This window comes from Eubalaena glacialis, chromosome 1 (genome assembly GCF_028564815.1).
Source record: "Eubalaena glacialis isolate mEubGla1 chromosome 1, mEubGla1.1.hap2.+ XY, whole genome shotgun sequence".
Taxonomy (NCBI): domain Eukaryota; kingdom Metazoa; phylum Chordata; class Mammalia; order Artiodactyla; family Balaenidae; genus Eubalaena; species Eubalaena glacialis.
In genome coordinates this window covers 40,689,994-40,703,519 of record NC_083716.1, presented here as the reverse complement: position 1 = coordinate 40,703,519, position 13,526 = coordinate 40,689,994, and the positions used below count along the sequence as shown (strand labels likewise).

At 39.5% G+C, this 13,526-nt stretch overlaps 1 protein-coding gene and 1 pseudogene across 2 annotated transcripts in view; one reads left to right on the top strand and one right to left on the bottom strand.

Annotated features, from left to right (window-relative positions):
- The window catches only part of PRKG1 (protein kinase cGMP-dependent 1), a 1,239,224-nt gene that overhangs the window by 630,980 nt on the left and 594,718 nt on the right, over positions 1-13,526 (bottom strand). The window lies entirely within an intron of this gene.
- LOC133080633 (elongation factor 1-alpha 1-like) lies at positions 465-1,894 on the top strand (annotated as a pseudogene).

Genomic DNA, 13,526 nt, shown 5'->3' with positions numbered 1-13,526 from the left:
GATTGAAAAAGAGAGAGTGAAAGAGAGAGAGAGAGGTTTGGATTTTCCCTCATTTCGAACAGCCGTCTGGGTCTCTGAAGAGAGGAAAGACTTGGCAAGATACTTGCACTGACACAGAGCAATAGAAACAACTGGGCTCTACAGATTTGGGTGGCCACTACTGTATCCTTCTGGCTAATTTACTTAATTATCCCTCAAATTCTCAAAAGCCTTCTCAAGATGATGCATCAGAGGAGAGTATGGCAATTACATATTTAAGACAAAGTATGTAAGATAAAGACACAGACATAAAGGAAGATGTTCTACACAGTGAAACCTGTAACACCGAAAGCTTGTTGAGGTCCTCAAAAACTTTTTTAAAGTGTAAAGGGGTCCTAAGACCTAGAAGTTTGTGAACTGCTGATCTATAGCTTCAAAACTTCCTGATCTTTTTCACAACGGGTTTGCCGCCAGGACACAGGTGTCTTGAAAACCACCGCTAAACCTAAGCAAAAATGGGAAAGGAGAAGACCCACATCAACATCGTTGTCATCAGACACGTAGATACGGGGAAGTCCACCACTACTGGCCATCTGATCTACAAATGTGGTGGGATCGACAAGAGAACCATTGAAAAGTTCGAGAAGGAGGCTGCTGAGATGGGGAAGGGCTCCTTCAAGTATGCCTGGGTCTTGGACAAACTGAAAGCTGAACGCGAGCGTGGTATCACCATTGATATCTCCCTATGGAAATTAGAGACCAGCAAGTACTATGTGACCATCACTGATGCCCCAGGACACAGAGACTTCATCAAAAACATGATTACAGGCACATCCCGGGCTGACTGTGCTGTCCTGATTGTTGCTGCTGGTGTTGGTGAATTTGAAGCAGGTATTTCCAAGAATGGGCAGACCCGTGAGCATGCCCTTCTGGCCTACACTCTGGCCACACTCTGGGTGTGAAACAACTAATTGTTGCAGTTAACAAAATGGATTCCACTGAGCCACCCTACAGCCAGAAGAGATACGAGGAAATTGTAAAGGAAGTCAGCACCTACATTAAGAAAATTGGCTACAACCCCGACACAGTAGCATTTGTGCCAATTTCTGGCTGGAATGGTGAGAACATGCTGGAGCCAAGTGCTAACATGCCATGGTTCAAGGGATGGAAAGTCACCCGTAAAGATGGCAATGCCAGTGGGACCACACTGCTTGAAGCTCTGGATTGCATCCTGCCACCAACTCGCCCAACTGACAAGCCCTTGCGTTTGCCCCTCCAGGACGTCTACAAAATTGATGGTATTGGCACTGTCCCTGGGGGTCTAGTGGAGACTGGTGTTCTCAAACCTGGCATGGTGGTCACCTTTGCTCCAGTCAACGTGACAACTGAAGTGAAGTCTGTTGAAATGCACCATGAAGCTTTGAGTGAAGCCCTTCCTGGGGACAATGTGGGCTTCAATGTCAAGAACGTGTCTGTCAAAGATGTTCGTCGTGGCAATGTGGCTGGTGACAGCAAAAATGATCCACTGATGGAAACAGCTGGCTTCACAGCTCAGGTGATTATCTTGAACCATCCAGGCCAAATCAGTGCCGGCTATGCACCTGTGCTGGATTGTCACACAGCTCACATTGCCTGCAAGTTTGCTGAGCTGAAGGAGAAGACTGATCGTCGTTCTGGGAAAAAGCTGGAAGATGGCCCCAAATTCTTGAAATCTGGTGATGCTGCCATCGTTGATATGGTTCCCGGCAAACCCATGTGTGTTGAGAGCTTCTCTGACTATCCTCCTCTGGGCCGCTTTGCTGTTGGTGACATGAGACAGACGGTTGCTGTGGGTGTCATCAAAGCACTGGACAAGACGGCAGCTGGAGCTGGCAAGGTCACCAAGTCTGCCCAGAAAGCTCAGAAGTCTAAATGAATATCATCCCCAATACCTGCCACCCCAGTCTTAATCAGTGGTGGAAGAACAGTCTCAGAACTGTTTGTCTCAATTGGCCATTTAAGTTTAATAGCAAAAGACTGGTTAATGATAACAATGCATCGTAAAACCTTCAGAAGGAAAGGAGAGTGGGTTGTGGACCATTTGTTTTGTGTGTGGCAGTTTTAAGTTATTAGTTTTTAAAATCAGTACTTTATAATGGAAACAACTTGACCAAAAGTCTGTCATAGAATTTGAGACCCATTAAAAAAGTTTAATGAGGAAAAAGAAAACACAAAAAACTTCCTGATCTCTGATCTCACTTACCTCACAGAGATAAAGTAAATCAACTTAAGGAACATTCGGTCTGATAATAGCTGAAATGCCCTTGAGAAACAACTAATGAAGAATCAAAGGGTGTCAAGCTAATGTCACACATAACTCACACTATAATTTCAGCCAGCATCAAAGAAAAGCAGGAGTTAGTTTAGCACAATGGTTTGAGCACAGTCTCTGGAGTTGGAGAGGATTCTAATCTCCAATCCCTAATGTCATAGATGAGGACATCCAGGTCATTTTCCCTACCTTACTTAGGACGATCACCCTGATCCAATCCCTGATGCACTTGCTTGCAGTGTGGTCCTGACTAAGTTGTATAACTTCTCTGTGCTTCACTTTCTCATAGGTAAATTGGGATAATAATCATACTCATGGAGTCATTGTGAGGATTACCTGAGTTATTTTATGAAAATCTTTAGAGCAGTGCCTGGCACATAGTAAGTATAAGCAACAGGAAGATGAAAATTAAAGTCACAAAGAAATGACTGGGTGTAACTCTGGTCCTAGAACTTATGGCCTGAGAAACACAGGCCTTTAAGCCTGAAGTGGCTTAGGGTAGGAGAGACAATGGCTGCATCATCACTGTATTTTTTTCTTTCATCTAAGACTGCACCAGAAATGGGACAGGGAGAATTCTTCTTCATGTCTCTAAGATGGCCATAAGAGCATGGTCTGGGACCTTGTGCCTTTAGCATATTCGAGTGAACTGAGATCTAATGGCCACAGACTTTCAAGTTTTTGTTTGTTTGTTTTATTTACTTTTATGTTCAAAGCCATTTTATGTATTATTGTCCAATGGTTGACCCTTGGAAAATCCTTGAGTTATTTTTCAAGACTTTCTATAATCTTAGGTTTCGTGTTACAAACATTTATAGAACATCTATTGTGCCAGACATGCTAAAATTTGGGATACAAATTTCTCTATACAGGAGTCCAAATTATCTTCAAGTGATGATCTACATGAATCGAATTAAGTGGGTTAGTGTTTGTTGAGACGTAAAAGGGAAAGTAACATCTCCTAAACACATCATTCAGATAAATACTCTGCTAGTTTGCCAACCTCCACGCATCATTAAGAGATTTCAATTAGTCACCGATGTGTTTGAATTTGAAGTCCAGCTTAAGAGAAACTTCCAAAGTTAAAGAAACAACTATGGATAGGACTCCTAGACAGGAAGCAAATTCAACTGATGCTTCTCTAGTAATATCTTACTAGATGACAATGTGTTTCTCCTCTTTTCTTTCCTTGGAAACATCATAAACCAGGGACTAGAAATGCCCCACCTGCACATCTATGAATGTGCTTTAGGACAGTCCTGATGGCAAGTGGCAAATTACCTATTATCTCTAAAATCCTTTCAAGCTTGATTGGAGAGAATATGTAAATGGTTTCTTTCTCCCTGCTCAGAGGAGTCTAGCTGTCCTGTCTGTGATGGTAATGCAATCATCTGTAGAAAACACAGATTCCCTAATTAACATTAGAGCCCTGGGGAACTTTCCCTTTGAAAAGCAAAGCCAGGCAGATTCCTACATAGCTATCAAAACAAGACGGTTTGGTATGATTGATTTGACTGGATCTTATTTAAGTGTCTTATTTCCTCCTTCTTATTTCTTACTGGCAAGTGTCTTCAAGGCAAAGTTTCCTGATGGTCTTTCAGGGAGTCTTCCCCAGCCTGTCTCTAAGCAGACAGAATGTAGAAATATCCAATCAAGTTCGAACTTCCTTCACAGGCCACGAGGGCCCACGAATGTCAGGGTATTAGTCAGGGATTTCTAGGACTGAGCATTATTATGTGCCCACATTCCGTCCTCTATATCTACTTAATTTACTTAGGACATTGACTTCTTTGACTCCTTCCTTTTTCCCAAACCCAATTACCCAATCCTGTTCATTTAAGCAAATTATTTATCAGACCAATCCCTTTCTCTTCTCTTTCCTCTCATCGCTTCCTCTGAAGTTTTTATCACATCTATCCTGCATTTCCTTCCTTTAGTCTCTCGCTGACATTTGAAATGCAAGACAGACGATGCCACGCCCTTGCTTAAAATATCCAATGGCTCTCTCCCGTAAATCCAAAGCCAAAAGAAAGAGTATCACCCATAAGTCCAAACTCCCTTATGCTGCAGGTCCTTTATCTGTGAGGTAAGAACAACAGTAGTACTTAGTCACAGGGTTGTTGTTAGTACTACAGTGAGTTAATATACGTAAAATGCTTAGAAGAGTGGTTAGTATACATTAAGTAAAAAGTTCGTCTGCTATGATGATGATGATAAAAATGATGACAACAGCAATGGCCACTTTTCTTGGAGGTTTATCTATAGGTTCTTGAGATGGCTCTCCCTACCCATACTTCTTTTTTAAAGCCATTGTATTTTGTTGCAAAGCACTTGAAATAGCCAGGGTTGGCTTATATGACCTAAAAATATCAGTTCCCGGACCATGGCCATTCTCAGGGTTATTACAGAGCTCAGAAAATAAAGACCCATAGTCCTAGGGAAGTCCGGGACATCAGTGGCATAAACCCCAAGTAGATAAACAAGCTTTCTGTTCTTTTGCTCTTTGTCAGCAACCTCCAAGTTTCCTTAACCTCAGGAGCCAAGGTGGAAATTTCAGTTCTGAGCACTGGTGACCATTCTACTTTGACAAAGCTTCCATAATCAGAGCTTCTGAATCAAAAAAAGAGACCTTCTCTTGGTACAGATATAAATGCAATGAGGACAGAAAGGTCATTGACTCAACTGCAGAAAATCCTGGAGTATCAGAAGCAGCAAGAATGATGATCCTCCTCTTCCCTGATGTTGAAATATTCTGTTGTTTGTGGTCTTACACTTAAGTTGTCTGGATGAAGGTTTAGCTTCTTGCTCTTTTAGCTGGATGCTTTTCCACTTTGTCACCATAATCACTACTTTGTTTGCTTAAAAGAAAAAGCAGGCAGGCTCTAGAGGAACAGGGACCCATTGTTTCATGGGTTTCATAATATTTGGATCAAATCATCCTAAGTCCAAAGTCCTGGCATTAAAATGCAATCATAACTAGTGTTTAATGAATAGCAAGTAGAGGGTGGAAGTGGATTTTGAAAACCTAAGAAGGAAACTATGTTCCAGCAAAATATTTGAAAATGTTATCTGAATTTATGTATTAATTGAGGCAGTCTTTACAAAACATTTGGAAAAGGAAACAAGACCAATGTTATTTTAACAAAGAAATTATAATTTTACAAATGGTTTGATTCCAAAAGTTTTTTCTATATCAATTATTTAGACTTAGAATTCTCCCTCCTTCTCTTTCCAGCTAAAATGATGGACCAGAATACAAAGACTAACACACACTGCTACCAAGGCAAAATATAGTCTTCATCTCAACAGGGGCTATCAGGCATTTATCTCTTCCCTCTACCTCATGATCAGGGGGTAGACATCCAACTGGCTCAGAGTCACTAGGGTAGCTCCTGCTGCCTGTAATGGGAGTATTATTCACCAGAGATATGGATGGAGACCAGAAGGGTGAGACAGGGCATGGGAATAAGAGCCAGGGTGATCTGAGGAGGGTGGAGCCCCCAGGCAGAGCTTGCCAGTTGAACACTGTCTTCAACTTTCCTTTGTTTCTCATGCAGGTGATGCTGCTGTGAGAGCCCACTTTCCAGGCAAAAAAAAAAGGGCAGTTTTCCTTCTTGTTTTATAAGTACCTTCATCATACCTTCAATTTTGCCTCTTAGCCCACAAAGTCTGAAATTTTTAATATCTGGCCCTTGACAGAAAAGGTGTACTCAGCCTTGTTCTAGATGAGCCATATAAAGGACAGAAAAAATTACCCCTCTTCCCATACATCCCTGCAAATAAGGAAAAGCTGTTTAAGTATTAGCGCAAAGTGAGTGATTCAGACACTGCCTTCTATTGCTAAGGCATTTCAGGGAGAGTCTACTAATTGGATGTGCCCATGGAAAGACCAATTTTTTTTTTTTTTTTTACCATATAGTATGTTATAGGATGTCTATGGCAAGATTGGTTACAGATCATTTTCAGGATTACTGGGCTTTCCATCAGCAAAACACAGAGGGAACTATCATCACACCTTCCAGGGTTCTCTTCAGAAAGCTGCGATACTCTTATCATCTGACAATAATCTGGGCCCATCCAATTACATGGAGCAAGGCAGTACAACCACCAAGAAAACTAGCAATCAGCAAGCTGGCATGAGGTACCCATCCACTTCCTACCAATTTGCAGTTATGCTACTATGTTTTAGTCACAACAACTCTCTTTAGATCGCTTTCCTCCGAAATAAGATCTCATTCTAGGAACAATTATTTCTGTAGGAATCCATGGAGAAAAAAACCTACTTTAGATTCACTCATTTAAGAAATGATGGTAGAAGAATATGCATTACTCACATGAAACACCACTCTCTAGCTTGTTGTGGAAAGGCTATACATTTTTAAAAATAAACTGTTAAAAAGACATACTTTGACTTGCATTCCAAACTCTAAATGAGCAGTTTTAACATTCCCTTTCATCCAGATGACTCCCCCAGGCTCTGATTTACTCTTTACAGATAAGGCTAATGTGTCACTAATTGAATACTTCAGCTGACCTTCCTATATCAAAACATAAATGCAAAGGTACCATTAGTTCTTTACAGGGTACAACTTGTACACTTTGTCTTCAATTGGAACCTTCACTACCAAGTTAGCCAGAATAAAATAAAGTAACACTGCACACACACTTCTCATATATTTCTAAACAAAAGACAACACTGAAAACAGTGATGGCTGCATAATAAACCTCTCAGAATAGCAACTTCTTCAGGTCTCAGACAGAGTTACCAGTTTGATTACCAGGCTCACATTAACCAAAAATCCTTAAAATTCAGAGGCTTCTTTATGCAACTGTTAGTTATTCACATAGTCCGGAGAGATAGAGGGGGGCAGTGTTGAAACATTTTTAAAATCAGAAGAAAAGATATGAGAAGTACTGAATAAGACTAATAATGAATTAACCTAGCACCTACTTAAAAATTACTACTGAATTAGGCATAGCCCTAGGAAATTATAATATCAAAAGTAAATAAATGACATCGATATTTATAATACATTTTAACAATGGTCAAAAATTTTAAAGCGTTATGTGCCATGTCTTATACTAGGCACTTTACATGCAATGACACATCTAGTCCTTAGAGCAATCTAGGAGGCAGGTCCTTGTCACATCCTGCAGTGAGTGAATAGAGGCACAAGACATTAAGTAACGTTTTTGTCCAAGATAACAAAACTGGCAAGTAGATGAGAAATGCATTGAACTCAGGTAGTGTGACATTAAGACCAAGCATTTTCGCTGTGTATCTATTCGGTCCCCAAAACCAAAAAATCTCTGGATTTTTACTTACGGTAAGTCTATGGAGGGAAGGATGAAAAGATGGAGTTTGATGAAAGTTGAAAAAGACAAACTTTAAATGTTAACCAAGGGCTGCTCCTATTATCATTCTAATGTCTGAAGCATTTAGCGATAATTTTGCAAGATGGTATTTGACGGAATGGGTATATTCTCCTGTGCTTGCATCAGTGTATGTTAAGTTTTTTAAGGTAGGAGGCAAGTTGAGCCTCAGTAAAATACTGGGTTTGTTTCTCTGCCTCCACTCAATTCTCTTCCCAATTTAGTGAAGGATCCAGCAAGCAAATAAATTCTCTCTCTCAGGATAAGTCCATAAGCATCCCCATTTACAATTTAATGTGTGCAACGGTAGAATAAAGGCCATGTTCCATGAGATAGCTCTGGAAAAAGTGCTCCTCTGTGCTACAGGAGAATGTAATTATTTTATTATTTTAAATTGCATCCACTTTCTTTTTTAGACTGTGATTTCTGTGAGCAAGAATCATGTTCTGATTGGCTATCAGACATTTTGGGCCCTTAAAGAGCTCCTGGTCTAACGGGGGAAGAAAAAATAATAGAAATTATTAGTGATTCAGTGTCATAATATATGGGATGAAAGATCTGAAAGGTTAAAAAAACATTTTAATGCAACATTTAAATAGCTCAAGGAATGAAACAAAAGAAAAATCACTCCTCCCTCTGTAAGAAAGAATCAGAGAAGGTTTCAGATGGGAAGTAATGACTTAAGATATTATTTACAAAAAAATAAAAAATAAAAGGAATTTGAAAGGGAGTCAGTCGAGACTGAGAGAACCACAGTCCTTTTTAAAGATTTTAAATACCTTGAGAAACTAAATAAATTCAGTATTAATGGAAAATAATGTGTAGGAAAGTGGTATGGTAGGGAGGAGGATGGGTGGAAGGGCTGGGGAAAAAAAGGCGGGGACCAGATTTTTCCTTAATCTTGTGTAGATATGATGCTTCTCATCTCACAGATATAAAAGATGTAACATCTCAGAAGGGACACAGAATTGGGCCTGGCACACAAGTCTTTGATTTATAATCCACTGTTCTTTCCATTGTACCATCCCAACAAAACAGCTTTGCTAGTGATTGAGGACAGCTATCAGGAAGACAGCACTGAGCAGAGGACAAACCAGCATCACCTCTTCCAAGAGGCCCTCCCTGATTTCAGTACCTTCTCCTCAAAGTCACACTATGTCATCACACCACCTGGTATCAATCTGATATCACCTCCAACCTGCATGCACTAGTGTATTATTTGGCCTGCTCTAGGACACAAGCTCCACAAAGGCAGGGCCTTGCACTGCTTGCTCACAACTGTATCTTGAGCCCTCCAGCATTCTAAGATCGAGTGAGGCGCATAATAGGCACTCACATATTTGCTGAATGAATGAAAAAACTGACAGGCTTTCAGGCAGAGCTGTCTGATCTTGAACAAGTCATTTAACTTGCTGGTATCTTACTCGTAAATGGATGGAGTTAAAGTTGATCTGTGGCTTTCCAATCCAACTCTGAGTGTTCCAAGGAAAGGCGGGCATTTTCCCACCCTCCTCTCTCCCCTCCCTTCTTCTCTGGTTCTTCAATGTGTACTTAATGTTTTGAGCCTCAGGGTACACTTTCTTTTGAGAAAAGAACTTGCCAGAAAAAAGTTTAAAGATTACTGAACTAGTTGATTTCAAAGTCTCTAAAATTCCATGTTTCTAGTGTGTTTTCTAGTCTAATGAGTAAACATCTGAATTCTTTCAGCCCAAGAGGTAAAGGGAAGCCTTTAAAAGTATTTTTTGTCCAAGGGGCTCCACATTTTAAAAATACCTCAGAATAAAAATGCAATGGTTATAATCTACTCTATCTCAAACTTTTAAGCAGTGTCAACTGGCAATAGCAAAGCTAGCTTTATTCTTCCCTGCTTATTTTCCAGGAAAACTAAAAATAATTAGAAAAAAAGTATCCAAAATTACACAGAAAAAAAAAAAAAAGAAAATGAACACTTCACATAGTCTACAGATAAGTAAGAGCTTATTGTGAATAACCTAAAGGGTTTCTGAGTCATTCATTTTAGTAGCCGGCATTATAATCTAGCATTCAATGTAAACAAACATTCTTGAGGCAACAATAATTCCATTTACCAGTTTAGACAGAAATGATATGATCACAGAAACATAAGGCTATTCCCACCTTAAATATATTCTAATGTTTGTCTTGAGCAAACCCCTCAGGCTAATGTAGCATGATCGCTCACTGTGGAACTCTTAACAGTAACAAGGATTTCAAAATCATCCTACATCTTAAACTCTGAAAGTGAAATGTATTGAATATAATTCCAATTTACAAAGGCCAAAGAGATATGAAATGTCAGACATTATGTTGTATTACTGAAAAGAGGTGAAAAAGAAAAAATCTGTGACAAATGATGGGAGCTAGTTGAAATGTTTTGTAAATGTGAAGAGCCGTCAGCAACAAACATTTTAATTCACAACTCAGATTACCATCTGCCACCTGATTTAGGAATCTGCTCAAATTGTAGCACTGTTCTCTTCTTTCCAAATCTGATTAGGTCATCCAAACCTTTGCATTCCAGGCAAAATGGCTCAGTTTAAAAAAACATCCAACAAGCCACTTTATTTCTAAAATAATGGTGATAAAAAATGGCACATGTTTAAAAAGAAAACAGCAACTTCCTTCACTGAGCAGGCTACAAGAGTCACACGGCTCACTTTGATTTGGCTTCTTCTAAATGAGAAAAGGCAGGAAAGGAATAAAGCAGCAGCAATGAGATAAGGGATCTGGACACAGCAATGATGTCCTGGCAATGTCACCTGTAGTGTGGCATCAAAACAATTTAAGGCAATTGTATTAATCCTTGATTACTTCTAGACAAAAATCTTCAAACAGCAAGAAAGGCAAGATGCAGAGAAAGAATAACACCCTTTAACTTGATATCCCTTTATGTTAGACCTTTAGCCACCCTTCTCTTCATTGTCCTAAAATACTCATGTATGGTGGGATTTTTCAAACTATTTAAATTTTATTTTGAAAATAATATTTATTTAATCTCAGATATAATCACATATTTTGACAGGAAAGGAAATTCAATTCAATAAATATGCAGGGTGCAGTTAATCTGCCCCAAGCATTCCCCAAAGGGTTGGGAATAGAATTGTGAATAAGTCACCCAAAGGTATCAGGGAACTGCCTGGCTTATTCCAATATTTCTTAATTATAATAAAATAAAATTAGATTATGGATGATAGCACTGAATAGCTAAGACTTAAAAGAGAACCTTCTTTCCTTGCCCTCCTCCTCCTCTTCCACCTCTACCCCTCCTTCTCTGTCCGTCACTCTGCCCACCTCATCCCCTCGTCCCCTCGTCCCCTCTCCCTCTCTCTTCTCTCTCATAAACCAAGAAAGAGTTTTCCTGATCATCTGTATACTCTTAAGACTTCAAAAAGGACCTTGAACCTAGTAGGTGACCAATAAATAATAAATGATGTTGCATGACCAAATTTGATGGAGATCTAAAGCTATATTTGTCCGCCATGATAGCCACTAGTCACGCGTGGTCACTGAGCATTTGAAATGTGTCTCATCTTAAGTGATATGTGTTACAAGTGTAAAATACCCCCCAAATTTCCAAGACAATAGAAAAGAATGTAAAACCTTTTATTAATATTTCTAAAACATCAACATTTTGAAACGGTAATATTTTGGATATATTGGGTTAGATAGTAATTATTAAAATTAATTCTGCTTCGTTTTACTTTTCTAACTTGGCTACTAGAAAATGTTACATTGTCTAGATAGCTGCATTTTAATTCTAATGGACAGCACTCCTCTAGAGAGATACCGTGGTTAGTTCATTGTGACGGAGTTAATAACAGAATCAAGGTGTCCTAACTTTCAGCCTTATGGTTTCTTCAAAATTTGAATGAGAGAAACTCTGAGCAATGGGCATCTTTTTTATCATCTATGATACAAAGAAGACCGTAATCAGCAGTATTGTAAAATAGACTTCATCAATAATCATGAACATATTAAGACAAAACAAGCTTCCACATTCTTCGAGTTCAAATGACCCATCCAAGGCCAAGGTACAAATACGTTGGAAACAGGGAGAGGTTATAACATGGAAGATGTGATAAGTAAATCATAGAACAAAGATGAAGAGTCGGTTACTGAGCAGTTATATAATTTGTAGACAAGGAAAAAGCACGTCTAACCTGGATTCATTCAGCATTACGTAAATCAATTTTAGAATAACAACGTGCACTTAAATAAATTGCAATCTTGCCTCTAGTGCTTTCAGACATTGGTTTTACTACACGTAGACTTCCATAAGGCATGTGAGTAGAAGTACACACATATGCATGCATGTGCACATACATATTTTGAAAGCAAAATTACAAGGGGAAAAAAGCTCGCTGAAAATAAAGCAGCATTTTGTAGTCATAGCAACCCCAACTTTTTAAAAGCAACATTAAGGCAAGAAGAGCTCATCAGGAGCTATGTCAAGTTGTTATAGCAACCAAAATATGGCTTTACAGAAACAGTTTGCATTAAAATAGCCAAAGGGTTATAATGGTAAAAGACTTATAAAAATATATCTTCAGAGACCAAAGGTTTAATTTTAAATTTATTTATTTTATTTATTTATTATTTTTGGCTGTGTTGGGTCTTCGTTGCTGCATGCGGGCTTTCTCTAGTTGTGGCGAGCGGGGGCTACTCTTCGTTGCAGTGCGCGGGCTTCTCACTGCGCTGGCTTCTCTTGTTGCGGAGCATGGGCTCTAGGCGCGCGGGCTTCAGTAGTTGTGACTCGCGGGCTCTAGAGCACAGGCTCAGTAGTTGTGGCACATGGGCTTAGTTGCTCCGCGGCATGTGGGATCTTCCCTGACCAGGGCTCGAACCCGTGTCCTCAGCATTGGCAGGTAGATTCTTAACCACTGCGCTACCACGGAAGCCCCAAAGGTTTAATTTTTACCTTGTTTTAATCTGGACTTGTAGCCTCTGCTTCACTGGAACAAAACGTTTTCTCATGCAATCTTTCTAACAAACATACAGCTGCTGTGGCAACCAGGAGGGGTACAGTTTTGTAATACTTGATAATAATCAGTAAGGCCAAAATTAGTTCATTGGTACTAATAATTTGATCCTTTTTGGATGATGAAAAATATTAATCAAAACAGAGTAAAAAGTAGTCATATGGGGTTATCTGGAAAGACTTAGGAGGAAGGTTCCTGAGACCAGAATTTCGGAGACTCTGAGTAACTCTGAGAACAGAGTTTCTCAACTTTGGCACTTTGGACAATTTGGATCACTTAATTCTTTGTTGTGGGTGCTTGTCCTGAGCATTATAGGCTATTTAGCAACATCCCTGGCCTCTACCACTAGATATGTTATCGCCCCACCCCAGTTGTGACAACCAGAAATATCTCCAGACATTGCCAAATGTTTCCTGGGGGAGAGGATGGCAGCCAACTCGTCCATGGCTGACAACCTTTGCTCTAGAAACATTTCATCCGTACTCCCCTGAAACTCATGAAAATTGAGCAAATGTGGAAGAAATTAAGCTAGTGAGTCAATCATATTTTCCTTTGAGGGCGAAGCCTATAAACCTCTTTGAGTCTCTGGATCGATGTTTTACCTCGCTTATCATCTTAGATCAAACATTTTATACTTTACTTCAACTCGCAACAACTCTGACACATGATGACGTTTATCTTCTGAAAACGCTCTATCTCTTTCTGTTTCCATAGCACACTTGCAGATAAGCCCAGGTACTCCTCTGCACATACAGGACAGGAAACTTTATGGTTGGCCCATTCCTTCTTCTCTTATCCCTTTTAATTTTCACAGTTGTTTCCCATTCTTCATAAGATTTTATTTGGAAAAAAAAAATATTATGGTA